The sequence below is a fragment of the Hyperoodon ampullatus genome, assembly GCF_949752795.1.
Source record: "Hyperoodon ampullatus genome assembly, chromosome: 14".
Taxonomy (NCBI): domain Eukaryota; kingdom Metazoa; phylum Chordata; class Mammalia; order Artiodactyla; family Ziphiidae; genus Hyperoodon; species Hyperoodon ampullatus.
The window spans coordinates 19,581,201-19,607,527 of record NC_136927.1 but is presented as its reverse complement, the minus strand read 5'-3'; the positions used below and the strand labels follow the sequence as shown (position 1 = coordinate 19,607,527).

Sequence of the window (26,327 nt, the reverse complement as noted above, 5' to 3'; positions counted from 1 at the left end):
TTTCCTTGATACCTGTGCCCAGGGTGTGGGTTCTGAGGTCAGGCAGGGCATGGGCTCTCTCTGCTGAAGCGCCACCTTCTTGGGGAGGCCTTCCGTTCCCAACCAGCCTTTGTAAACTGCCCGTCTTTCCCCTTACCCGGCTTTACTTTTCTCCACAGCACCGGGCACTCTGTGACATAATGTTATAGAGTTATTTGCGTATTGCCCGTCATCCTCACTCACACATCAGCCCCATGAGAACAGGGACGTAGTTTTGTGCGTGGCTTCCTTCCCAGACCTGTTCGTGGCACATGATGGGGCCAAAGTATTTGTTAAATTCGTGGATTAAATGTAATGGCACATAGTAGGTGGTCCATAAAAGTGTGTTCTGGCTCTTAATATCCACCACTGCCCCAGCACCTCGTCCACAGGCCCAGTGGCTTGAAGGCCTTTGATTTTCCTTGTCCCCATTCGGAGAGTTTGGGGAGGGTGCAGGGGTGAAGCTGTCTCGAAGGAGTGGCTGCAGAACCAGAAAGACCCAGGGCAGAGGCTCCACTGGGTTCGTCACTGTGCTTTCCCACCTCGGCGGCATTCGCTCTCCCCTGGAATGCTCTTAATTCCATTCCGGTTATTTATTGCTGGGAAACAGTCTCCAAATTTAGTGACCCACCCAATAACCACTTTCTGTTTCTCATGGGTTCCAGGGGTCAGTAGTTCAGAAAGGGCACAGAGGGGATGCTGTACCCCCGGATCCGGGGCCCGGGGCGGGACGATTCGGTTGGCTGGTGGTGACGCCGGTGGCTGGGGCTGGAGCCATTGCTGTCCACTCCCTTGTTTGCTGTCTGTGTCTGCAGTGCCCAGAGGACTAGCCCGGCTGCGACTGCTGACCAGAGCACCTTGGTGTGGCCCCTCCAGCGTGGCTCCACGTGGCAGCTGAGGGTTTGCAGAGGGAGGGTCACGGTGACAAGGAAGAAGCCCGTGGCCTGAACGGCCCGTCCTCGGAAGTCACACTCATCATTTCTAGCGGCCTCTATTGCAGTCACACATACACCATGACTCAGGGGAGGGGACAGAGACCTTACTTTTCCATCTACACCTGACCTGAGTAGGTCAGTGGGCACACCCTGGGCTCTGGAGTCAGACCAGACGTGGGTTGGGGCCCAGTTCTGTGCTCCTTGCTTTGTGCGTGGCTTCTGGTGAGATATTTACCCTCTGGACCCGTAAGCTGCCCTCAGCGTGACTCCCTTCCTGGTGAATGTCTTTCCCCACTCACCCCAACCGGCCAATACTCTGCCTGAAAAAAAGGCATGAGGGATCTTCTGTTAGCAAAGACATTCTCTAAAAATACCAAACGACAAAGCAGACTCTGCAGCCTCCTGCCCTTCAGGACAATTACAGGCACAGAGCAGTTACTGTGGATGCCAGCTGCCACCCCTGGCACCAGGGAACCTTCCCGGTCACCAGGCTGAGAAGGCCCAGGCACTGCGTCGGGTCCAGAACGCCCCAGCAGCCTTAGCGCCCTGATGCCTCGGCATCTGAGAGATGAGGCTTCCACTCTTGTCCTGGGCCCGACGGCACGAGCTTCCGTCTCCCAAGGCAGTGCTGTTGTCTGCCGATGGCGGGGCTCCACCTCCCACCAGGGTCCTGTGAATCCAGCTGAAGGCAGAGGAGGGTGCGTGTGCCTTGACCTTCGTGAGCCGAGGGTCCCCGTAAGGCTTCTGCCCTCTGTGGCAGTGCATCCCAGGCAGGCATGAAGGCCAAGCAGACAAACAAGGGTAATTCCCCCCTTTGCTTAAAGGTGCTTTTTTTCCCCACGTGCCTCAAAGAGTGGACATAAGCCCGCAGCCTCACACTTTGTCATCACTGGTTCTGATCCCCATTCTCGGCCCTGGGCCCTGCATCATAGAAACCACAGGGCAGGGAGTCCAGGGGACAAGGTCAGTGTCCACCCCTTCAAGACCACGCTCCAGGCACCCGGAATTTCAGAATTCTCCACCCAGGCAGCCTGGACCTGTGGCCAGGGCCTGCGCAGGCCTCCTCCCCGGACCCACCTCTCAGAGGGAGGAGACCCCGGTGGAGAAGCCTGACCTGCTGCCTAGAGGGGGCGTCCACGTGCAGGCAGGTGCAGGACAGGGCCGGGCTCGGCCCAGGAGGGGCCTCTCTTCTCCAGGGTGGTCCTGCTGGTGGCCTCCCCAGGGTCAAGGAGCAAGTCTATGTTATCCTACCCTTGAGAGTATAAGCCCCCTGGGGGGACCTGAGCATCACGAGAAACCCTTATGCAGCGTCTGACGAGTCGCACAACAAAAGCTGCTCAGTCCCTGATTGTTCAGCACTGAGACAAACCATTCTTTTTACCCCTCCACCCACTAGGGCACCCAACACAGTTAAGGCGCTCAGAAATTGTCAGATGAACGTTGTTGGATGTAAGAAAGGCTGCCAGGGCTAACCTGAGCCGTTTCGGTGGCCAGTGAACAGATAAATGCATGAGTCAGATCTACGGGACCTACATACAGGTTCCTGCACTCAGCATGCTGGAAAGCATCTCCAAGCCCCTGCAACATGGTGGCACCGGGCTGGACCCTTCTAAAAGCCCGCTGCAGGAGCTCACCCTGCAGGAGCCCGCTGTCTTGTAGGCAGGCCCACCTCTGGACCGCTCCCACGGTGTGTGAGCATGGCCGTGGTCCCTCCCCAGTGCCGTGGGAACCCAGTGAAGGCTCCATCCAGTGCTGGGGGGCAGCTGAGTGGGTTTGAAAAGCGGGCAGGCATTTTCTAAGGGAGAAGGGGGAAGGGATTCCAGGCAGGAACCAGAAACCTGTGATCGAAGATGTAGACCCTCGAGTCCAGGGGGTCTGGAGTGAGCGGAAACTAAGGTGGGAGGGTGGGAGGTACCAAGAGGGGACTCGGCTGCTGGCTTGGAAGTGCGGGGAAGCAGCCCCCAGTCGCCGTCCCTCCTCGCCTGGGGAAGTGGATCAGGCACGGCCAGAGGTGACCCAGAGCAGCCTGCTCCCCAGTCAGGCGACAAAGGTCCAGGAAGTCCAGCAAGGAAGGCTCAGGGCCATTTGGGGAGGGGTCCCAGAATCCAGGTACCTGAGGAGCACCTCTCAGGACATTATAAATGGGATGTGGGGACTCATCATCTGGCCTCCTCCAGTGAGGGGAGGGAAGCCCTCTGTGGGAGGGTCCCAGAGCTGTGTCCTGTCACCCCAGCCTGCCCCTGGGAGAGGGCCCCGGGAACCGACTGGCAGTGATTTGGGGTCTCCACCAGAGCGCCTGAGCCTTTCAGAGTATAAAACTTTACATTTGCACCTAAACTCACATACCCCTTTCCACACAGACCCTGTGAGTTTGCTTTTCACGGGAGGCTTTTCACGTAGCTGCTGACCTCAGCCGGGTGCTGGCCTCTGGTCACAGGTGGTTCCGAGGACTCCCCGAAACAATCCTTCAATCTTACTTGTCAAAAAAGCTTACCTCTCTTTTTCTTTTCTTTCACGCAAATACTTAGCTCTTTTGTGTGACCTTTGTGGAAATCACGTAGCCACTTCTGGTTAAAATTTCCCCACACTGACTTTAACGTTCCCTTGGCTCTTTCTGGTTTTGTGGCTGTCAGAAATGCTCAGGCCATGGGCTTCCCTGGTGGCGCAGTGGTTGAGAGTCCGCCTGCCGATGCAGGGGACACGGGTTCGTGCCCCGGTCCGGGAAGATCCCACATTCCGCGGAGCAGCTGGGCCTGTGATCCATGGCCCCTGAGCCTGCACGTCCGGAGCCTGTGCTCCGCAACGGGAGAGGCCGCAACGGGAGAGCCCACAACAGTGAGAGGCCCGTGTACCGCAAAAAAAAAAAAGAAAAAGAAATGCTCAGGCCTGAGATTGCACTAGAAAAAGAGTCCTTCCGACTTTCTTTCCATATGGGTTCCTTCCTAGAGTGGAAATCCGTCGTCTATGTAACTTTATCAACAATGACTATCCCCAAGGAAACACACTTGTCTGAGAACCTGCTTTACAGTCAGCCTGTTCTAACGTCGAGATGCGGAAAGCAGTGTTCCTGGTCTGTGAGGAAATATGCACCCTAGAAACTCATGGGCCCTGCCCCAAATGGACAAACAAGCCTGGAAATAACTTTCTGGAATCATGCTTTTGTTGGTGATTTATAAATACCCTGTGAAATTTTGCTGCTTATCCTGCATGTAGACAGCTGAATCTTTGTGATTGTGAGCCACGCTCCACATTTTCTCTTCCAGTGAAGAAGCTTTAAGTAATCAATATTTGAGATTATTTCTCAAGACTGGTCTGTCTTTAATAAATCAGCCTCCACAGCAGAAGTAAATGCCCCCTGTGTACCTTGTTAGCTTTCGAAGGGATTCTGCCTAAGTTTTGAGCCTTCTTTTTGCACTTTTAATGTGATTCCTCTCTTTCGGCGGGCAGAGATTTCTACGTGCTTGGGTGTGAGGTGGTAAAGTATCGCACTCCTGGAAATGGACATGGAGGCCTTACAAATGCAAATTCTGCTAAGTGAGTCTGGAAGATGGGCTGCTAGCTGGTCCAGTGACTCAGACCCACCCATGGACCAGCCCAGGAAAGAAACATCAATGAGAATGTTTCTGACATCCATCCTTATATGCTAAAACCTAGACACTCTGTGCCCACGGAAGAGACTTCTTCCTCCGAGGAGCTTTTAGTGTCACATCAGGCTTCCCAGGGTGGCCAAAGGGATGCTCAGGCCACCAGGAGGTGTCTGCCCGCCTGCCTTCAGCCAGCTCTGTCCGGCGGGGGGACTCCCTTGTCCATATCTCCATCCTCACTGCATCCCAGTGTCCATTTTAGTGGCTCCCACGTGAGGAGAAGAGGTGGGCTCCCAACAGCGTGGGTGTTTGAGAAGCACAGGCAGGAGCCGTGTGCTGGGCCATGGTGCGAGGCTCCCGCCCAGGGAGATGCTCCAGGAGCAGCAAAGGGACCGTTCATGTCAGTCCCTGCAGCATCCCCATAGGATGGTATCCAGGGCTGGATCCCCAAGGTTGGTGGTCTCCCCAAGCCCCCAGCTCCTGTCCACATTTCTCTCCTCCTTCTCTGCCCCGGAAGTTTTTAATCTGGTCTGGGAATTGGGGAAACTCACTCTGTGAGCCTGCATCCAGATTCTCCCTTATTCCCAGATCAGCTTTTTTTTTTTTTTTTTTTTTTTTTTGCGGTATGTGGGCCTCTCACTGTTGTGGCCTCTCCCGTTGTGGAGCACAGGCTCCGGATGTACAGGCTCAGCGGCCATGGCTCACGGGCCCAGCCGCTCCGCGGCATGTGGGATCTTCCCGGACCGGGGCACGAACCCGTGTCCCCTGCATCAGCAGGCGGACTCTCAACCACTGCGCCACCAGGGAAGCCCCCAGATCAGCTTTTTGAACTCAAGAACTTGCTCATTTCTGTCTCGTGATTCCATGAAGACCTCCTGTCTCCCCGGAGCTGCAGAGGAAAACAACTGGCACTGGAGGAAGGCCTCTGGGACAGAGGTGGTGAAATATGATTGGGATTCGAGGGTGAGGCTGTTCAGATATCGTCCTCCCTCTGCAGTTGTGGTTTCTCTAGGTCCAGTCTGTATTTCCTTGATGTCACGGCATTGCCCGCCTAGCCCAAGCAGAGTGCCTGCGTGCCCTGGCTCTCTCTGTCCCGCCCCCTCTAGGCCATCTCTGCCCCCGAGCTGGCCCCGGCTCCCCCTGGTGTCCTCTGCCCCTGCTCTGCTTGTTCACTCCCCGCCCCACCCGCACTGTTCACTGTCCCTTAATTCACAACCCCCAGAAGCCTCGTGTTTTTCCTGCCAGACCATGGGTCACCAGCTGACCCAACGCTTGGTCAGGTCTTCATCAGTCAGAGTGACTGAAGCACAGGAGGGTGGGCGGATCCTGAAGGGGGACTCTTGGCTTGGCAGCCTGCACCCTAACTCCAACCTAACCCCCCACCCAGAGCGAGGTGAAGGCTACTTTGGATGTGCTCCTTGAGAACCTGGGGGAGAGCCCTATCTCAGGTGGGAAGGACTCCCTTCCTCTCCCTGACTCCGAGCTCAATCCCCTTTCAGTCCTGGGGGAGGGGTCTCTCTGGATGGGGCCTCACTCGGTGGATGTCATTTCCTTGTGGGCTGGGCGGCTTCCAGTTATCTGTTTAATTATAATATCTGGAAAATGGTTTCCCTGGATCCACTCCCTTCCCCGGGGCCTAGATTGCTTTTGTTAAGAGCCAAAGAATAACCTAATTGATGCCCTAGCCGGTTCTCAGGGGATGGAGGGGCCCGGGTACCAGCAGGAGGTGGAGGGGGCCCTTCCTGCCCCACCCCCCACCCCCCCACCCCACTTGGAGAGGCAGCTTTGCAGCTTTGCATGTCAAAGCTCCACCTCAGCCCCAGGGGTTATTTTTAGCTCTCCAAGGCCATCCTTTTGCTTTTTTGGGCCTGAGACTCAACTTTACTTGTATAGACCAGCGCTATCTAGGAGAACTTTTTGTGCTGATGGAGGTGTTCTCTCTCCGCTCCTTCCAATACGGGGGCTGCTGGCCACCTGTGGCTACTGAGCATTAGAAGTGTGGTTAGTCTGACTGAGAGGTTAGTCTGATTTTAAATTTTATTATAATTAATATAAATTTAAATAGCCACAAGTGGAAGGGTCTCCCCTAGAAAACCTAGAGATGAATTCTAATTCAGCATCATCCCTCCCTTTGCTTATGTTGTCAACTCAAAATCACAAAGCAGAGGTGGCCGGGAATAAAAGGTCACCAGGAAAGAGGCGCTGCTCCTTTACCCCAGCCTCTGATGGATTTAGTAGCTCCAACAAACGGGATGCAGAGAAGACACTGCCAGGCCACCAGGATGGGATGTTTGATGAGAGAGTAGGACACCAAGATTAGGAGTGAGAAAGTTTGTACCAACATGCTGGGGGCTTTGGAACAAGTTACAGAACTTCTCCTGGCCTCAATTTCCACATCTGTAAAGTGGGAGCACATAGTAGATACTCAGGAAATGTTAGGTTCTTTAGTCTTCACCTTCTCCCCACCCCACATCCCTCTAAGGGCAGCTCACCTGTGCTTAACCCATCACAAAGGACCAGAGACAGACCCACTGGGAGACAGTCCCGTCCTTGAGAGCACCAGGACAGGGGGTGTCCCAGAGACCTCTGTGCAACTGGCATTTCCGCCAAGCCCAGGGCTCTGGGAGAGGGGCTGCCTCAGGGGTTTTAACATTTAAGGGGACCCACAGGATCTGGTCAGCAAGGTCCTGGCACAAACTCACTGGTGAGGTAGACGTGTTTAGTTAAGGGATTTCACCCTGGAAGAGAAAAATGATTAGAGGAGCTTGTGGAATTTCCTGTTTACTCTTGGAAGAGTGCTGAGCATGTCCTTAATTTGTCAGTGTCACGTCAAAGCTAAAACTGGTGTCCAGAGAGGATTAGTACAAAGAGGGTAAATTATGTTCGGATAGATCTTAAGTTACTCACTCTCCTTGCATGAGACCTCGTTCAGACGACCCAGGGCTGACCATTAGGCACCATGGGCTGCACACAGGTTGGCTGGTGGTTGATTCTCCAGGACCCGGAGCTGGATATAAAGCCTGGCGGTTTAGAGCATGCACTTTGAGTGAAACCCACCTGAGTGTCAGTCCTGGCTTTTCTGCCGATAAGCCGCGTAGCCATGACAAGCTGCTTTACCTTGCCAAGCCCCAGTTTCCCCATAGGTCACTGGAGGTAAATGCAGCACCCATCTCATCTGGCTGCTTTCAGGAATGCATGAAGATAGGCGTGCAAAGCTCTTGGCAGAGCATCTGGTGCTGCCTGGATAATGCCCCACCTGTACCCACTTAGTATTTACAGCTTGTGCGTGCCTGCCTGACTCCCATCATCCAGCCCCCGTGACTCTGGGCTTTTTCTGGTCCCCAGAGCCCATTCTACCAGAATGCAGGGCAGCGCAGATGTGCCAGGAAATCACCAGCCCCCAGGAGTAGCCCTCAGACAGAGAGGGGTTGGTGAATAAATACCTCGGTTCCCTCGGATGTGCTCACGGAAACGCCACCCTGTCTCCCCCAGTTGTCCAAGCAGGGATAAGCTCTAGGTGCCCATCCAGCATCTTGCTGGATAACACGCCTTGATGAGCTGCCCGTTCTTCCCCAACTCATTTTCCTGCTCTTCTCTGGGGGGCGCTTCCTGAGATTCCCCCCTCCCAGTTAAAAGACTTGCACTGGAATCCTGGAATCCAGTTCTGCTTCTGAGGCAAAGGCTGAATAGATATCACCTACCATTATTATTATGCACATCCGTTCCCTCTCTAAAACCCATGAGGCTACAGGAGATGCAGAATTCTGAGACTCCAACCCCTTCTGGACAGGCACACACTAAGGTGCGACATGAGTTGATCTACTGTCTCTTTGGTTCACGTCCTGAACCGAGCGCAAGAGAGAAAGAAGCTTGGGGGGGAATGAGCTTTGGAGCAGGCAGTGTCACATTGGATCTTATGAGGAGCCCCAAATGGTGATGGGAGAGAGCATGCACATTGCTTAGATACCAAACGTTTACCCATGGGGACTGGACACCCGCAGCCTGCTGTATGCTCCTCTTCATCTTACTTATCTAAGTTATCACTTGGTCCACCCTTCCCCACTCTAATTATTTTATTTTCCTTTATTTTCTTACATACAAAACAAACTTAATTTTTGTGTTCCTCTGAGATGACATTGCCAACAGTCCCAATTTGTGAATAATAGTTCTATACTGACTACAATTTTGTAGTATTTTTTCCTCTGTAAAGTGTAAGTTCAAAAGCTAAACACACAATGAGATACTGATACTTAGCCTAAAGAACTAGTCTTTAGCAAACATTGAACAAATCAGTCTGGAAAAAATAGCCCATTACATGCTCTAATTTATCAGAAAACACTCCATGTATTTTTCTTTTTGAATTCTATTTTTTTTATACAGCAGGTTCTTATTAGTCATCCATTTTATACATATTAGTGTATACATGTCAATCCCAATCTCCCAATTCATCACACCACCACCCCCCGCCGCCACTTTCCCCCCTTGGTGTCCGTACACTTGTCCTCTACATCTGTGTCTCCATTTCTGCCCTACGAATTGGTTCATCTGTACCATTTTTCTAAGTTCCACATAAATGCGTTAATATACGATATTTGTTTTTCTCCTTCTGACTTACTTCACTCTGTATGATAGTCTCTAGATCCATCCATGTCTCTACAAATGACCCAATTTCGTTCATTTTTATGGCTGAGTAATATTCCATTGTATATATGTTCCACATCTTCTTTATCCATTCTTCTGTTGATGGACATTTAGGTTGCTTCCATGACCTGGCTATTGTAAATAGTGCTGCAGTGAACACTGGGGTGCATGTGTCTTTCTGAATTATGTTTTTCTCTGGGTATATGCCCAGTAGTGGGATTGCTGGATCATACTGTAATTCTGTTTTTAGTTGTTTAAGGAACCTCGATACTGTTCTCCACAGTGGCTGTATCAATTTACATTCCCACCAACAGTGCAAGTTTTTCTCCACACCCTCTCCAGCATTTGTTGTTTGTAGATTTTCTGATGATGGCCATTCTAACTGGTGTGAGGTGATACCTCATTGTAGTTTTGATTTGCATTTCTCTAATAATTAATGATGTTGAGCAGCTTTTCATGTGCTTCTTGGCCATCTGTATGTCTTTGGAGAAATGTCTATTTAGGTCTGCCCATTTTTGGATTGGGTTGTTTGTTTCTTTAATATTGAGCTGCATGAGCTGTTTATATATTTTGGAAATTAATCCTTTGTCCGTTGATTCGTTTGCAAATATTTTCTCCCATTCTGAGGGTTGTCTTTTCGTCTTGTTTGTAGTTTCCTTTGCAAAAGCTTTTAAGTTTCATTAGGTCCCATTTGTTTAGTTTTGTTTTTATTTCCATTACTCTAAGAGGTGGATCAAAAAAGATCTTGCTGTCATTTATGTCAAAGAGTGTTCTTTCTATGTTTTCCTCTGAGAGTTTTATAGTGTCTGGTCTTACATTTAGGTCTCTAATCCATTTTGAGTTTATTTTTATGTATGGTGTTAGGGAGTGCTCTAATTTCATTCTTTTACATGTAGCTGTCCAGTTTTCCCAGCACCACTTATTGAAGAGACTGTCTTTTCTCCATTGTATATCCTTGCCTCCTTTGTCATAGATTAGTTGACCATAGGTGCATGGGTTTAACTCTGGGCTTTCTATCCAGTTCATTGATCTATATCTCTGTTTTTGTGCCAGTACCATATTGTCTTGATTACTGTAGTTTTGTAGTATAGTCTGAAGTCAGGGAGTCTGATTACTCCAGCTCCGTTTTTTTTCCCTCAAGACTGCTTTGGCTATTCGGGGTCTTTTGTGTCTCCACACAAACCTTAAGAATTTTTGTTCTAGTTCTGTAAACACTGCCATTGGTAATTTGATAGCGATTGCACTGAATCTGTAGACTACTTTGGGTAGTATAGTCATTTTCAAAATATTGATTCTTCCAATGCAAGAACATGGTATATCTCTCTATCTGTTTATGTCATCTTTAATTTCTTTCATCAGTGTCTTATAGTTTTCTGCATACAGGTCTTTTGTCTCCCTAGGTAGGTTTATTCCTAGGTATTTTATTCTTTTTGTTGCAGTGGTAAATAGGAGTGTTTCCTTAATTTCTTTTTCAGATTTTTCATCATTAGTGATAGGAATGCAACAGATTTCTATGCATTAATTTCGTATCCTGCAACTTTACCAAATTCATTGATTAACTCTAGTCGTTTTCTGGTGGCATCTTTAGGATTCTCTATGTATAGTATCATGTCATCTGCAAACAGTGACAGTTTTACTTCTTCTTTTCCGATTTGTATTCTTTTATTTCTTTTTCTTCTCTGATCGCTGTGGCTACAACTTCCAAAACTATGTTGAATAATAGTGGCGAGAGTGGACATCCTTGTCTTGTTCCTGATCTTAGAGGAAATGCTTTCAGTTTTCACCATTGAGAATGATGTTTGCTGTGGGTTTGTCATATATGGCCTTTATTATGTTGAGGTAGGTTCCCTCTATGCCCACTTTCTGGAGAGTTTTTATCATAAATGGGTGTTGAATTTTGTCAAAGGCTTTTTTTGCATCTATTGAGGTGATCATATGGTTTTTCTTCTTCAATTTGTTAATATGGTGTATCACATTGATTGATTTGCGTTTATTGAAGAATCCTTGCATTCCTGGGATAGATCCCTCTTGATCATTGTGTATGATCCTTTTAATGTGTTGTTGGATTCTGTTTGCTAGTATTTTGTTGAGGATTTTTGCATCTATATTCATGAGTAATATAGGTCTGTAATTTTCTTTTTTCGTAGTATCTGTGTCTAGCTTTGGTATCAGGGTGATGGTGGCCTCATAGAATGAGTTTGGGAGTGTTCCTTCCTCTGAAGCTTTTTGGAAGAGTTTGAGAAGGATGGGTGTTAGCTGCTCTCTAAATGTTTGATAAAATTCACCTGTGAAGCCATCTGGTTCTGCACTTCTGTTTGTTGGAAGATTTTTAATCACAGTTTCAATTTCATTACTTGTGATTGGTCAGTTCATATTTTCTATTTCTTCATGGTTCAGTCTTGGAAGCTTATACCTTTTTGAGAATTTGTCCATTTCTTCCAGGTTGTCCATCTTATTGGCATAGAGTTGCTTGTAGTAATCTCTTAGGATACTTTGTATTTCTGCAGTGTCTGTTGTAACTTCTCCTTTTTCATTTCTAATTTTATTGATTTGAGTCCTCTCCCTCTTTTTCTTGATAAGTCTGGCTAATGTTTATCAATTTTGTTTATCTTCTCAAAGAACCAGCTTTTCATTTTATTGATCTGTGCTGTTGTTTTCTTTGTTTCTATTTCATTTATTTTTGCTCTGATCTTTATGATTACTTTCCTTCTGCTAACTTTGGGTTTTGTTTGTTCTTCTTTCTCTAGTTCCTTTAGGTGTAAGGTTAAATTGTTTATTTGAGATTTTTCTTGTTTCTTGAGGTAGGCTTGTATTGCTATAAACTTCCCTCTTAGAAATGCTTTTGCTGCATCCCATAGGTTTTGGATTGTCATGTTTTCATTGTCATTTGTCTCTAGGTATTTTTTGATTTCCTCTTTGACTTCTTCATTGATCTCTTGGTTGCTTAGTAACACATTGTTGAGCCTCCATGTGTTTGTGTTTTTACGTTTTTTTTTCCCTGTAATTGATTTCTAATCTCATAGCGTTGTGGTCAGAAAAGATGCTTGATATGATTTCAGTTTTCTTAAATGTACTGAGGCTTGATTTGTGACCCAAGGTGTGATCTATCCTGGAGAATGTTCCATCAGCACTTGAGAAGAATGTGTAATCTGCTGGTTTTGGATGGAATGTCCTATAAATATCAATTAAATGTATCTGGTCTATTGTGTCATTTAAAGCTTGTGTTTCCGTATTAATTTTCTGTTTGGATGATCTGTACATTGGTGTAAGTGGGGTGTTAACGTCCCCCACTATTATTATGTTACTGTCGATTTCCTGTTTTATAGCTGTTAGCAGTTGCCTTGTATATTGAGATGCTCCTGTGTAGGGTGCATATATATTTATAATTGTTATATCTTCTTCTTGGATTGATCCCTTGATCATTATGTAGTGTCCGTCCTTGTCTCTTATAACATTCTTTATTTTAAAGTCTATTTTATCTGATATGAGTATTGCTACTCCAGCTTTCTTTTGATTTCCATTTGCATGGAATATCTTTTTCCATCCCCTCACTTTCAATCTATATGTGTCCCTAGATCTGAAGTGGATCTCTTGTAGATAGCATATATATGTGTCTTGTTTTTGTATCCATTCAGCAAGCCTGTGTCTTTTGGTTGGAGCATTTAATCCATTTACATTTAAGGTAATTATCGATATGTATGTTCCTATTACCATTTTCTTAATTGTTACGGGTTTGTTTTTATAGGTCCTTTTCTTCTCTTGTGTTTCCCACTTAGAGAAGTTCCTTTAGCATTTGTTGTAGAGCTGGTTTAGTGGTGCTGAATTCTCTTACCTTTTAGTTGTCTGTAAAGCTTTTGATTTCTCCATCAAATCTGAATGAGATCCTTGCCGGCTAGAGTAATCTTGGTTGTAGGTTCTTCCCTTTCATCACTTTAAATATATCATGCCACTCCCTTCTGGCTTGTAGAGTTTGTGCTGAGAAATCAGCTGTTAACCTTATGGGAGTTCCGTTGTATGTTATTTGTCGTTTTTCCGTTGTTGCTTTCAATAATTTTTCTGTCTTTAATTTTTGTCAATTTGATTACTATGTGTCTCAGTGTGTTTCTCCTTGGGTTTATCCTGCCTGGGACTCTCTGCACTTCCTGGAATGGGGTGGCTAATTCCTTTCCCATGTTAGGGGAGTTTTCAACTATAATCTCTTCAAATATTTTCTCAGGTCCTTTCTCTCTCTCTTCTCCTTCTGGGACCCCTATAATGTGAATGTTGTTGCCTTTAATGTTGTCCCAGAGGTCTCTTCGGCTGTGTTCATTTCTTTTCATTCTTTTTTCCTTATTCTGTTCTGCAGCAGTGAATTCCACCATTCTGTCTTCAGGTCACTTATCCGTTCTTCTGCCTCAGTTATTCTGCTATTGATTCCTTCTACTGTAGTTTTCATTTCAGTTATTGTATTGTTCATGTCTGTTTGTTCTTTAAGTCTTCTAGGTGTTTGTTCTTTAATTCTTCCACGTTTCTGTTAAACATTTCTTGCATCTTCTCGATCTTTGCCTCCATTCTTTTTCCAAGATCCTGGATCATCTTTACTATCATTATTCTGAATTCTTTTTCTTGAAGATTGCCTATCTCCACTTCATTTAGTTGTTTTTCTGGGGTTTTATCTTGTTCCTTCATCTGGTACACAGCCCTCTGCCTTTTCATCTTGTCTATCTTTCTGTGATTGTGGTTTTTGTTCCACAGGCTGCAGGATTGTATTTCTTCTTGCTTCAGAAAACACTCCTTGTATTTTAAATGTTGGTTCTCGGTGGTTTTGCTCTTTGTCAAGTTTCATGACGATTTCTCTCTATCATCCTGCCCCTGGTGTAACATGGAGATTCCAGATAGGGGGTTCAAGTTTAATCAAAAACCTGACCTTAAAGTCTAGAATCTTCCACACCCCAGGGACCCAGATCTGGAGCCAGTTCTGAAGACTGTTCCCTCCTTGCAGATCTGCACCAGAAGAGCTCCCATGGCCCAGACATGTGTCTCAAGCGGGGGCCCCCCAGAAGCCAACCCTGAGACAAGGTCCAGGGAGGTGGTTCACTGGTGGATGACCCCATCCTGGGGCATGAGGCAGAGAAGGAAAGCAGCCAGTGGAGGGTATGTGCTACAGCCAGTTACCCTGCGGCAGGCACTGGAGCTTATCCCTCAGGGACTGGAAGCTGATGGAGAGCATGGGCCTATGATGATGACCCACACTGAGGCCAGAGGGAGCTGCGGTATTTATCCCCCACCTCCTGTCAGGCACGGGCTGAGGGCTGCACTTCAGGGGGAGACAACTGCTCTGAACCCCTCAGCCAATAGATGGATGTTGTCAGGATGGAGTTCCAGGAGCATGGGTGCCAACGATGAGGGTGGACACTCCCTGTCTGCCGAGACCAGTGCCAGCCATGCCATCCCAGATGGGAGCCACCTGACACCTGTGCCCACACCTTGAGCTCACCCTCAAGATCTTCTCCCCAGCCCCATCCAGCTGGGAACTCCTGAGGCTGGAGACTGTCCTGCAGCTTTGCACAGTCTGTCTGAACCAATGGAGGTGGGTGGATGGAGTGGAAAAATGATGTTATCATTCGTCCAGGGAACAGGGAGGAATCTGCACGCAGCTCCCCAGTCCCAGCACCCCCCGTGTCCCCTCAGGTGTGCTGTGTCATCCCTCCTACCCCGCCCCAACCACTTTTCTTTCTGTTCAGCCCACACATTTCCTTTCCTGCCGGCATAGCAAGGCTCTTGTCTTGTCTGGGCTTTTGTTTCCTTTGGTGCGTCTCCTCCAGCGCTGCGTCTGACTTTGGACTTGACAAATTCTATTAGTCCTACCATCTCTCAGGATTAGTGAGAAGGTCGAGAGTGTAAACCACATGCTGCCTGTGTGGTCTTTAATGCTCTGGGCCGCAGTGTCCCCATCTGCGTATGGGGATAAGGCTAGCTGCGCCCTCATAGGAGTTCCATGTGGGTTAAGATAAGACGTGTGATGTGCTTGGTCCAGGGCAAGCACAGAACATTAACCATCATTTTCATTGTTCTTCCCTGGATCCATCTATGGTCACCTCTTGCCTGGACAGTGCCCATCACAATGATCTTCCAGCTTCCTTCGGGCCCCTTCCAGTTAGAATTAAACACCACAAGCATCAGATTAACATCTCGAATGCAATGTCCAGGTCCTGCTTTGCTCAGGACTCTCCCCCCAGCAACGTCCCCACAGCCAGAGGGCCAGCTTGGCTGGGTCAGGGTTGAGTCACAGTCCGAGGGCCTGAGTTCAATGCCAGCTTCATGGCTCTTTAGGTACATCGCCTCGGGCAAGTTACTTTGCTCCCCTTAGTTTTCAGTAACAGGAGGATAATGACAGTGTCTGCATCAGAGAGCTCGCTGTGTGGGGCGGTGAAAGAAATCCATCCTCCCAAGCGCTTAGGTCACAGCCTGGTGCTAGAAAGGGCTGGGTAATTGTTAGTCATTGTTCTTATTCTTATTTCAAAGTGTCTCCACCATCCATGTGCCAGCCATTTGTCTTTTTTTCCCTTCTGCTCTGCACTCATATATCATAGTCTCACAAAATCAGATTCTTCCTCAACCCCCAAGGAATGCCAGGGCCTTCCTGCCCCCAGTTCCTGGCCAGGCCGCTTTCACCTTTGGTCTCCTTGGAATCCTCCTCTGAGCTCCAGCTGGATGCCATCTCCTCCTTGACGCTTTCTCTTACTTCCCATAAGGAAAAGTGGGACTTTTCACTGGCTCAGATCTGCCCCTGCTCTGAATCCCCACTTTCTTTGTCTCCCAAGGACTGTCACGCAGGCCGCCCTCTGTTACAGTGCGTCTTACCTCTCCCCCTCCCCAGATCAGTGTGAGCGAGCGGGGGCCATGCTGCCTTGACGGCACCTTGCACGCAGGGACAGCTTATCCAAGGCGTGGGGTGTGCATGAGCGAATGAGTGACATGTGCTTAATATCTTGGCTGCTGAGTGTAGGGTCTGCCCACTAGGCTGGTGGGTAAGAGTAAAGCAATGAAAATAATATGATGCTTCTTAAGGCTGGGTGATCCATCAATCCTGAGTATAATGAGATGGCCTTTTGGGAATGGACTTTATTGAGAGATGTGTCCTGAGTTAAATGCTCAAGATACCCCAGAGTACAAGGCAAGAAAGAGAAGATTAAAGCAAAAACACCGATGCCACCTACTCCAGTTACATGCCCTTGTCTCTCTCCACGATGTCAGTGGCGCCAGGTAGCTTGGGCTTTGCAGAGATCCAGGGACAGCAGAGACCCTCCCCTGCAGAGCTGTGTCTGTTTCCCAACTTCACAATGACTCAGCGTCCTTTCTGAACATGTGTACCAAGATGTAGCATCTAAACAAACATGTCATTGATGACAATCACAGTGTTCTCTTACGCTATTAAGTTAAATGCTTTCCCTGAAGTGTTGGCCTCTATCTACTGAGCTATTATTTCAGCAGCCAAAGCCAGTGCCTGTGTATGAAACCACCCAAATGTATTATCAGTTAAGGAATGGGCAGAGGTGAGGTTTGGGATGTCGCGGAAGGAGCCAGGCCTGTGTGTCTCAGACACCAGGACTCCGCTCCCCTCCCTTTCCCTGAGATCCAGAGAGGGTCTCACCCTCTTCAGAGGCTCCTGAAGATTTTCCAGAACTGTTCCCATTGCTGGTGCTCTCTTGTCCTCACACTTTAAGGAACCTCAAGGGCCCCCAGAGATAACTTGCCCTTTCAATAGGCACCCCCTGTTTCATCGGGGAATTTGGGACCCATTCCCAAGGAGCTGGCTTAGAGGATATTTGGAATAAACTGTCAGTCATCGACCTTCCCACTCACTGTCAGCCGGGGACCAAGATGGCGCCCATCTACCCAACTCCTAAACCAACGTGTGTGTCCTCGGCTCCTGGGACACCTATGATGCTTTCTCTGAGAGTCTTGTTTCCTAAGGCGCGCTTCACCTTTCTCCCAAGGATACTAGGAGCTGTTTAAAAATAGATTTCTTGATGAAATGCTCTTTCACCTGGAAATCACAAAGCAAGAATGCAAGTTAGGTCCAACTGTGGCCTCATCCTTGGGCCTGTGGCTGGGATGCTCTTCGTGGATCCTTGTGGTGTACCCTCAGAATACTGAGGACTTCCTGCTCCTTGCCCAGGAGTGGACTCCAAAGGTAATCATGGAATCTGTCTTGTCAGCTATTTCATTAGAGCTCTGTACAAGGGTAGAAGCCTGAGGATCTATTTTTTTCCCCTCTTGAACTTGTGAAAGCTATCTTTTCCTCAGTGCTGTGGACTACAGGGCTGAAGGCAGACGTGTGTGTTGGGCAGTTAGCAGAATGCTTTTCAGCCTCTGAAGCTGTGATGGGCTCAGCAGTCTTGGCTTGTGCTGGGTCCTCTCATCCTCTCCTGGACACAGGCCCAGCTTCATTTGACTTCATTGCTTTCCTGTTTTACAGAGTTGGCTTGAGACAAAACCCATTACTCTCCTCTGCAGAGGGCGGGTCCGGAGGGTAATTTTATCCCCAGGCTCATGTGCACATACAGCACATCTGAATGCACACGTGACACACACAGATGCTTATCTATGGATACCATAATCCTCTTTTAAAAGACAATAGGAAAGAAATTTTAACATCTTAGGCATGATTACTTAAAGTGGGATTCTGGATAAATAAAGGGGTGTGTGTATGTCTGTCTGTTTTTAATCTCTCCCTTGGCAACTCAGAACTCCATTGAAGAGGGAGCGTAGGTTGATATGGAGTCGGAATACAGTTTGAAATGGAGCTGTGAGTTTTTAAAAGACAGCAACCTTACATTCTCCCCTGCGAACCCACTTGCCCCTTGGCTTGGCCATCTCAGAAATCGTTGCCGACATCCACTGAGTGGCTCAGGTTGGAATCTTAGAAATCAGCTTTGGTTTCTTTCCTTCCCACCCCGCCCATCAGCAAGTCCCGGCCATTCCATCTCTAGCCTGTGGCTCTATCCCAGTCTCCTGTCTATCTTTGCTGGCACGGCCATCATCCAGGCCACCATCATCCCTCCCCTGGACCAGCATGCCCCACTCATGTCCACGTTCCACGTTACAGTCCAGGCAGTGATTTTTTTTTTTTTTTTTTTTTTGCGGTACGCGGGCCTCTCACTGTTGTGGCCTCTCCCGTTGCGGAGCACAGGCTCCGGACGCGCAGGCTCAGCGGCCATGGCTCACGGGCCCAGCCGCTCCGCGGCATGTGGGATCCTCCCGGACCGGGGCACGAACCCGTGTCCCCTGCATCGGCAGGCGGACTCTCGACCACTGCGCCACCAGGGAAGCCCCAGGCAGTGCTTTAAAGACATACATGGGGATCAGGCTGCATGTTCTGGGTCTGCCCGCCTCTCCAAAGTCATGTCCCCCCACCTGCCCACCACACTTGCGCCCCACCGACCTTCCTCGTGTTCCTTAAACATTTCAAGCTCGTTCCACCTTGGGTACCTGGGTGTACCCCTTCCTTCGATTCCATGTTGACCATCTCTCCTGCCATCTTGTGCGTTTTTTACACATGCCTTGTTTCTCATGTGCGAACACTCCCTAACCACCCGCCGCCTGAAAGTTTGGCTCCACTCTTTGCTGGCAAAGGAACCAGATTTTTCTATACCAAAAATGGCAAAAAGTGGATCCTCTTGTCTCCCTTCCTATAGTAAATAGACAAGTCAGTTCAGAGAGGAATCTGTCCAAACTAGAAAGAACTCAGTATGACTAACGAGATGATTTACTGTGTCATCCCTTATAAAATTAGCTGGCCCTTGTTTTTTAAAAAGAGAAAAAAAAAAAAAAAGAACTGTTAGGAAGGAGAAAGCTCTTTTGTGAGTGTGTCTCTCTCTATGTGATTTAGTGATGGTGTTGGCATGGAGATGCAGCATGGGAAGGGAAGGAGATGTCCTGCACGGTAAGATGCGGCAGAAGCTACAGTGTTTCCCATTGTGATATTTCTAATAACAAGGTGCAAAGAAGTAGCAGTTGCTGGGCATCAACAGGAGAGCGATGCTGCTTTGAATGTCTTCAAACCAGTTGAGTAGTCTCTGTTAGTCTGAGTAGTCGAGGGTCTCTCTCTGTTTCTCTTTGGGGTAAATGGGCGATGGCACCGTTCACCAAAGGAGAGAGTGTGGCTGGGTGAGGATGTCAGTACCCTAAGCTTGTTGATTTCCATGACGGCTCAGTGGTAGTGGGTCATTCTGTCCCAGAGCTACCACTGTCCAGCTCTGTGACCTTGAGTAGGTCACTTGCCCTTCTCAGATCTTGGCCTCTTCACCTTTTTTTTTTTTTTTTTTTTTTGCGGTACGCGGGCCTCTCACTGTTGTGGCCTCTCCCGTTGCGGAGCACAGGCTCCGGATGCGCAGGCTCAGCGGCCATGGCTCACGGGCCCAGCTGCTCCATGGCATGTGGGATCCTCCCAGATCGGGGCACACACCCATGTCCCCTGCATCGGCAGGCGGACCCTCAACCACTGTGCCACCAGGGAAGCCCCTCTTCACCTTTAAATGAGAAAAATGTTCTCAAGGTTCGGTCCAACTCCAAGATCCACAGTTGGTGCAGAAAAAGGTGAAAGGGCCCCCGAGTGACTTCAGGCGTCCATCCCTGGTCAGCCGCAGCACTGTCTGATTCCCTGGGACTCAGCCCTTTCCGAGGAGCCTGGGCTGCCTGGAAACACAAAGAAGCGTTGATATTATTGCCCAAGTGAAACTCACCAGGCGGTGGCTGGGAGCTGCAGCACTGGGGTACAGCCAGGCACTCTCGGAGGCACTGTACCTTCTTGTCACAAGAGAACAGGCTCATCTCCATGGCGCTGGCGTTATATCAAGTCACGTGACCAGTGTGGGCCAAACAAAGGCCCACAGCTGCTTCATACAAGGAGCAGGACTTCTGTAGAGAAACAAGAGCCACTGCCCCCAGAATAATATTCATGGCTAGAGGCAAGATGCTAGACAACTCCAGAATCAGTTTGCCGGTGGTCCGTATACTGCAGTCCGTTACCTGTGCACGAGCCCAAGGCATCAGGGTGGGAGCTGGACAGAAAGGTCCCCCGATAATGCTCAGCTGAAGCTCAGCCACCAGGGCAACAGGACACTAATGCCCCTGCATCATTTTTCAGCCATCAGTGGACCTGGCAGTGGTCCAGGTACATCAGAGGATTTCCCAGAAGCTCAGAAAAACAATCAACCAAGTAGTTACGAACTTCTTCTCTCCCACTAAGATGCTGACAAGGGAGAGCGGGAGAGAGCACCGTGGTACTTGTGAACATACAATGCACAAACATGGCGTCCAGCTGGTCCGCTCCAGGCTGTGAAGGGAAAAGGGAGGGGAATGGCATTGGCTGGTGGTCTACCACATGGGGAGGAGCATGAGGAGTCTTCCTCACACCTCCTCCCTTAATCCTCCCATTTTATAAATGAGTAAACTGAGGTTTGGCAGAGTAAACGGTCCAAGGGAGCAAATCGCTGACATCGTGTTTAGACCAATGTTGCGTAAATATCTCGGGTTGAATCAAAGATATAGTTATGGAGACGTTTTGTAAGTGAGCGATGCAGGACGGGGACAGGGTCCTCACCTCCCAGGGGTCGGACATCTCATAAGACGTGAACTGAGAAACATCACAAGGTAACGGAAGGTGAGATGCTCTGAGAGCACTGTGTGTGCATCAGCTTCTCCTGCCGTGAGCTGTTCTCGTTTCCGTGTTGGAGATGGATCAAGGCTCTGAGAGGGTCAGTGACATAATACCTAGGATGCAGGGATTATTTCCCCATTTCACAGGTGAGGAAACTGAGGCACTGAGAAGTTAGGCAACTTGCCCAGGGCATAGAGCTCAGGAGTGACAGCTGGGGTTGGACCCAGGTACACGGCTCCAGAGCAGGGGCGGTGGGGAGAGAGGCCCCCTTCCATGGCAGTGACCTAAATGATGATTTTGGAAGGGACTCCAGGCATGGTCAGTGAGCACGTTGTTTGCTCAGTTTTCAAAGCCTTTATTCTGGTCACAGCTCTAGAAACCCCCCAGTTCCTATAAGCTGCCAGCAGACCCGGGGGTTCTGGGGTAGCCCCGGGGACTGTGGCCATGCTGCCAGGGCAGTGTCACCAGCCTTGAGTCCAGTGCCAGGGCAGGCTGGGCATTCTTGGATGGGCTTCACATCCCTCTGTGTCCAGACCCCTGAGTGCCTGCAGTCTGCCCACGTTACTCCCCCATCCACACCCCAAAGAGAGGGGCCATCAGGCCAGACCCTGGTTACAGCTCCAGCTGGGGCCCTGCCCTGCCCTGCCCTTTGCTCTAACCCAAGCAGCCAGGCCGTGTGAAAGAGCAGGAGCCCAGGGCACGGGGTTTGCAGGGCTCAGCCGACCCTATCTGTGACCCTCGTTCGTCTGAGATTCCGGAAGCCTTTGAAGAGCACTCATGATAATTACAGAATTCCCACATATATGGATGAGAAACAGCTACATAAATAGCACAGCTTGGTATTTACAAAGTGCCAGTTTTCTGTAAATAGAGGATTTTGGCAACCTCTGCCAGGCAGCTCGTCCACCTCCTGGAGGCAGCACTTGTCTTGTTTCAGCTCTTTCCAGAGGCCACTTCACATCACCTCTTGGTGGCCAGTCCTGTGATCTCAGCAGGTACATGGAAGCCTCCACGTGGTTGGGAGCCAAGAGCTGAGGCCCACCCCCCATCTATTCTGTAGTGTGGGGATGCCTGGTTGCCATCCGAGTGGTGTTGTGACCACCCTGCCACCCTCTCTGCATAGACACCTGACCCTCTTACAAGCACTCGGGCTTCTCAGCGGATCTGTGGTCTACAGGCTGGAAATCAAGACTCCTTTATTGATCTGGAACAGCATTTTCCAAACTGTTTTCTCAGGACACTGCAGAAAGAAAGATATCCATAGGTGTTGTGTGGACAATAGGATTCTTTAATCAAGTGTTCAAGAAATGCTAAGTTATTGTCTGATTATCTTCTAAATGCAGGGTTTCTCACAAACTTTTAATGTGCTAATTTGGACCATGAATCTCCATATGGAAAGTATAATAGGGTTTTCAGAACTGACCACAGAACTCTCCTTTTCATAGAGTATTTTACAGGAGTTTGCTAACATCCTACTTTGAGTAACAATGACTAACCACCCTCAGGGATCATTAATGATCTCAGCACTAAAGGAATGATGTTGTATCAGTCAGCTTCAGCTATGTAACAAAGGACCCTCCATTTTAGTACCTTAAACCAAGAACACCTTATTTAGCTATGGTTCTGTGGGTCAACAGTTTGGGCAGGGCTCCACCAGGTGGTTCTTCCGGTCTGGGCTGGACTTCCTTGTGTGTCTGTCATCAGTTGTCAGCAGCCAGGCAGCTTGGCTTTGGACAGATGATGGGCTGTCAGCTGAGGCCACCTGTTGTGTCATCCTCCAACGAGCTAGCCTGGGTTTAGTCACATGGCAGCTGGACAGGGTCCCAAGAGATCAGTCAGAAGCTGCCCTCGGCTCCCCACTGGCATGGTGTCACCTCTGTTGCATCCTGTTGGTAAAGGCAATTCACAAAGCATCTACCGTGGATCCAAAGCCAAGGAGAAATGAGCACAAGAAAATGAAGGCTTCCAAATTTCTAGGCAGGAGGGTCTTTGGGAGAGGTGATTTGGTTGGGAGAACAGGGCTGGGGTTCCTGTTGAAGCTGTGTGTGCGGAACAAAGAAACAGAGTTTTGGAACTAGATGGCATGTTTGTTTGGGGTGTCGGGAGTGGGAGGGCCTGCTGATGGAGATTACACAGGACTAAAACCACCCTAGAATCCACTTTTCCATGCCCCCACTGGAGGTGAGTCTACACTTCTCCCTCCCAATAAAGTGGGATTCTCAGGCATCAAAGCCCAGCAATCAGAGACGACCAGGAATGCTCCTTCAGTCACTCCAGGACCAAGTTCCGTTCTTTTCATTGTTGCAGCAAGAGGACTGGGGGGACAGGACCAGAGGAGCTTCCAGAGCATCTCTGGAAGGGGGAGGTTAACCTGGGCCGCACGACTCTGAGGAGAGATAGTGGAAGGAGGCGGAGGATGCCTGGGTTGGATGCGTCAGAAAGTGGGTACTGCTGGTGATTGGATTTCTCCATAGTGTCTGTCCAGGAAGCAGGAGAATGTGAGCAGGGATGCTGGTGTCACAGGATGGAGGCACCAGCAGTTGCCCCACAGGCAGGATGGGGGTCATTTGGGGCTTGGGATTTGGCTCTGTCTGCATCCTGTTAGATACGTTGCTCAGGATCTGTAGGCCAGTGTGGAAATGACAGAAGTCTGTTGGGAACACTGGGCTTTGGTCACCTGTGGGCAGATCTTTACATTGTCATAGGCCAGGATGGAAATCGGTCTGTTAGAGACTTGACCATGTGCCAGCCTCAGCCAGCTGCCATCCGCGGCCCTGGGCTTCTTCAGTCATGTTGGAGGCATGGCAGCATCAAGAGTGAACCCCCAAATGGGGAAAATAGTTGAGCCGGCAGGTGGCAGCCTTGGCCCTCTGCTGGTCCATCCCATTGCCTACAGGAAACACTACACAGATGGATACTGCCCAGAGGACCCCTTGGTTTGTCAGCCTTGAAAGGAGCACATGCATTGGAAGAGTGACTCTTGGAATATCCCAGGACAAACCACTTGACTGCCAACAGGAATACCAGCATGCGGCTACCTGTCCCTGCTCACCTCATAGGCCTCCAGGGGAGTTTGTAGAAAATCATTCAGGGAGCACTTCGAGAGGCCACCACTAGCATGCGTAGTGTCTCTGGATGCATGACAAAATGGCGCCCCTTCCTGGGCAGAGCAGCCCAAACAGGGTGTAGAACTAAGCCACTGGGTAGAGGCTGGGAGCTCCCTCCCCTCAGCTGAAAGCCCTGTGCAGTGCACACACTGCACAGCTGTTCCCAGTGGTCTCTGCAGTCTTTGGAAGAAAGTTTTCTCTTCGTGATCTGTAGCAGTGTGAAAGCACGGTCATTGCTCTGCTTAATTCAATATTTTACTTGAGATCACTGTTTGTTCAAGTGTGTAGCAGTTAATAAAGAAGATTCTTTACCTTGGATCAGTCAACCAACAAATACACAGTTGATCTCATTATTCACAGATTCTGCCTTTGCAGATTGGCGTACTTGCTAAAATTTATCTGTAGCCCCCAAATCCATATTTGTGCGCACACATTCTCTGCTTAGGTCGAGCGAGGCAACACCCGGCCTCCTGCCTGGGCTCTGATACTGTCAACGAGCATCCTACTCACAGCCCACTTGGTGCCACACTTTCCTCATTTCTGTGCTTTTGGGGAGTGATTTTGCTGCTCCCAGTTGCCTCCGAGCACAGTGCTAAAGAGCTGTCTAGGCTTCCTGCGCCTGAAGGCTGGGATGTGCCTGACGGAGAAAATACGTGTTAGAGGAGCTCCATTCAGGGATGAGTGACAGTGCTGTCGGCCATGAGTTCAGCGCTAATGACTCAACAGTATATGTTAAATAAGGTGTTTTTAAAGAGAAACACAGATAAAACAAGGTTCTGGGTTGATCCTTTGATGAAAACATTGTGACTCAAGGCCCACAGGGACCTGGCCCTGTATTTCCTCTTGGGGGAAGGGGTTGGTCCTCGCTCTTTGGTGTTTGTGGCAACCTGATGGGCCGTGACTACTGCGAACAGGAGGCTGGGTGGTGTCAGCATGGTCCCCTTGTACCCGCAGCGGAGCAGCGTGGTGGACCACCCATCTCACCGCAGCGGGATCCCTGATTTCAGGACACGCCTCATGTCAGCGGCGGGGTGGGGGCAGGACCGCACGGTATGAGGCGGGTGGGCAGCAGGAGACCTGTGTTGGGATTCCACCTCCCCCGAGGGCCGGGGCGAGACCGTGTACCTGTTACGTGGCCTTCCTGAGCTGAGTCTTCCCTCCTCGAAGACAAGAAGATAATATAACCTACAGCGTGAGGTTGCTGTGAGGATTAGATGGAAGATGTATATAAAACACTGCCCGGTGCTGGACTTCACCAGGTCCTCAATGAGTGTTGCCTGTTATGAGAGAGATGACCCTGGCTTTTCTCAGGAGGAGCCAGAGAGCAGGGGCGGATCGGAAGAGGACCAGCTGAGACCATCCTTTTCTTTCCAACATTTTGGATTTCCTGAAAGGCAGAGATGCCTGTGTTCATGTGCGAATACCAGGACCCCTTCAAGAGCCAAATATTAATGCATTGGGGACTATTTGTGTTCATATCCCTCTACATCAATGCAACGTTGAGAGATAACGGTCTTTTCATTTGCATTGCTGTTACTGAGTCCAGCTCGTATGCACGACAGGCCAATAAGTTTGAGATAAGAGTTTTTGAGGCAAGGAATGGTGACTTTATTCGGAAAGCCAGCAGACGGAGAAGGTGGCTCCCCAAGAAACTTCTTGCCTGTGTTAGAATTCAGGCTTCTTTTATGCTAAAAGGGAAGGGAGTAAAGCCAAACATTTCCTGGTTCCTGTAAACCTCCGGAGGGGATTGTGAATTTCTTCCTCCCCCCCCCCAGTCATTCACAGGTGGGCCTGGTCAGGATGTTTCCTGTGAGCTAAACAAAGGTATTTTAGCTTAATGCTCATTACCTGGGAGGCAGGGTTCCCAGAGATGGGCCATTACGTGTAATTTAAACTTATAGGCAACATCCTTTTAGTGATTAACTTGTAATAGAATACAAAAGGTTCTTCCCTATTACATTGTAAGTTTTGAAACTGGGTCTCTCTTTCTTTAGTACAGCCTCACCCCCTGCAGAAGCCCCATAATGATGAGGGATTCTTATAAAAAATCAGACCTTTTATACAAGGAGGACATTTCTCCTTTGTTCTTCATCCTGAATCGTATTTCCAGGCACCTGAGAGACAGGGCCCCTCGGGAAATGTGACACGTGCTCCGCACAGTTGTTTGCCCTCCTTTGGCTAAGTTTGGGGCACCTGTATTTTACAGATTATATGAAATTTTCTGGGGTTCTGATTTCTCATGACTCTGGGTCTCTTCACTCTCTAGTTCCTTGTATATCCTTTCTCTTCTTGACTGGCATTTTCAAGGAAGATTTTTTTTCCTTGTTTTTTGCCTACTTTAGTAGCAAGAATTCCATTAGCCTCAGACGAAGACCGAATTCCCTAAGTGTGTCTGTCC

General features: G+C 49.0%; 1 protein-coding gene across 1 annotated transcript in view; it reads left to right on the top strand.

Annotated features, from left to right (window-relative positions):
• Positions 1–26,327, top strand: part of SLC24A3 (solute carrier family 24 member 3) — a gene marked incomplete at both ends in the record, with an annotated part of 474,110 nt that overhangs the window by 277,352 nt on the left and 170,431 nt on the right. The window lies entirely within an intron of this gene.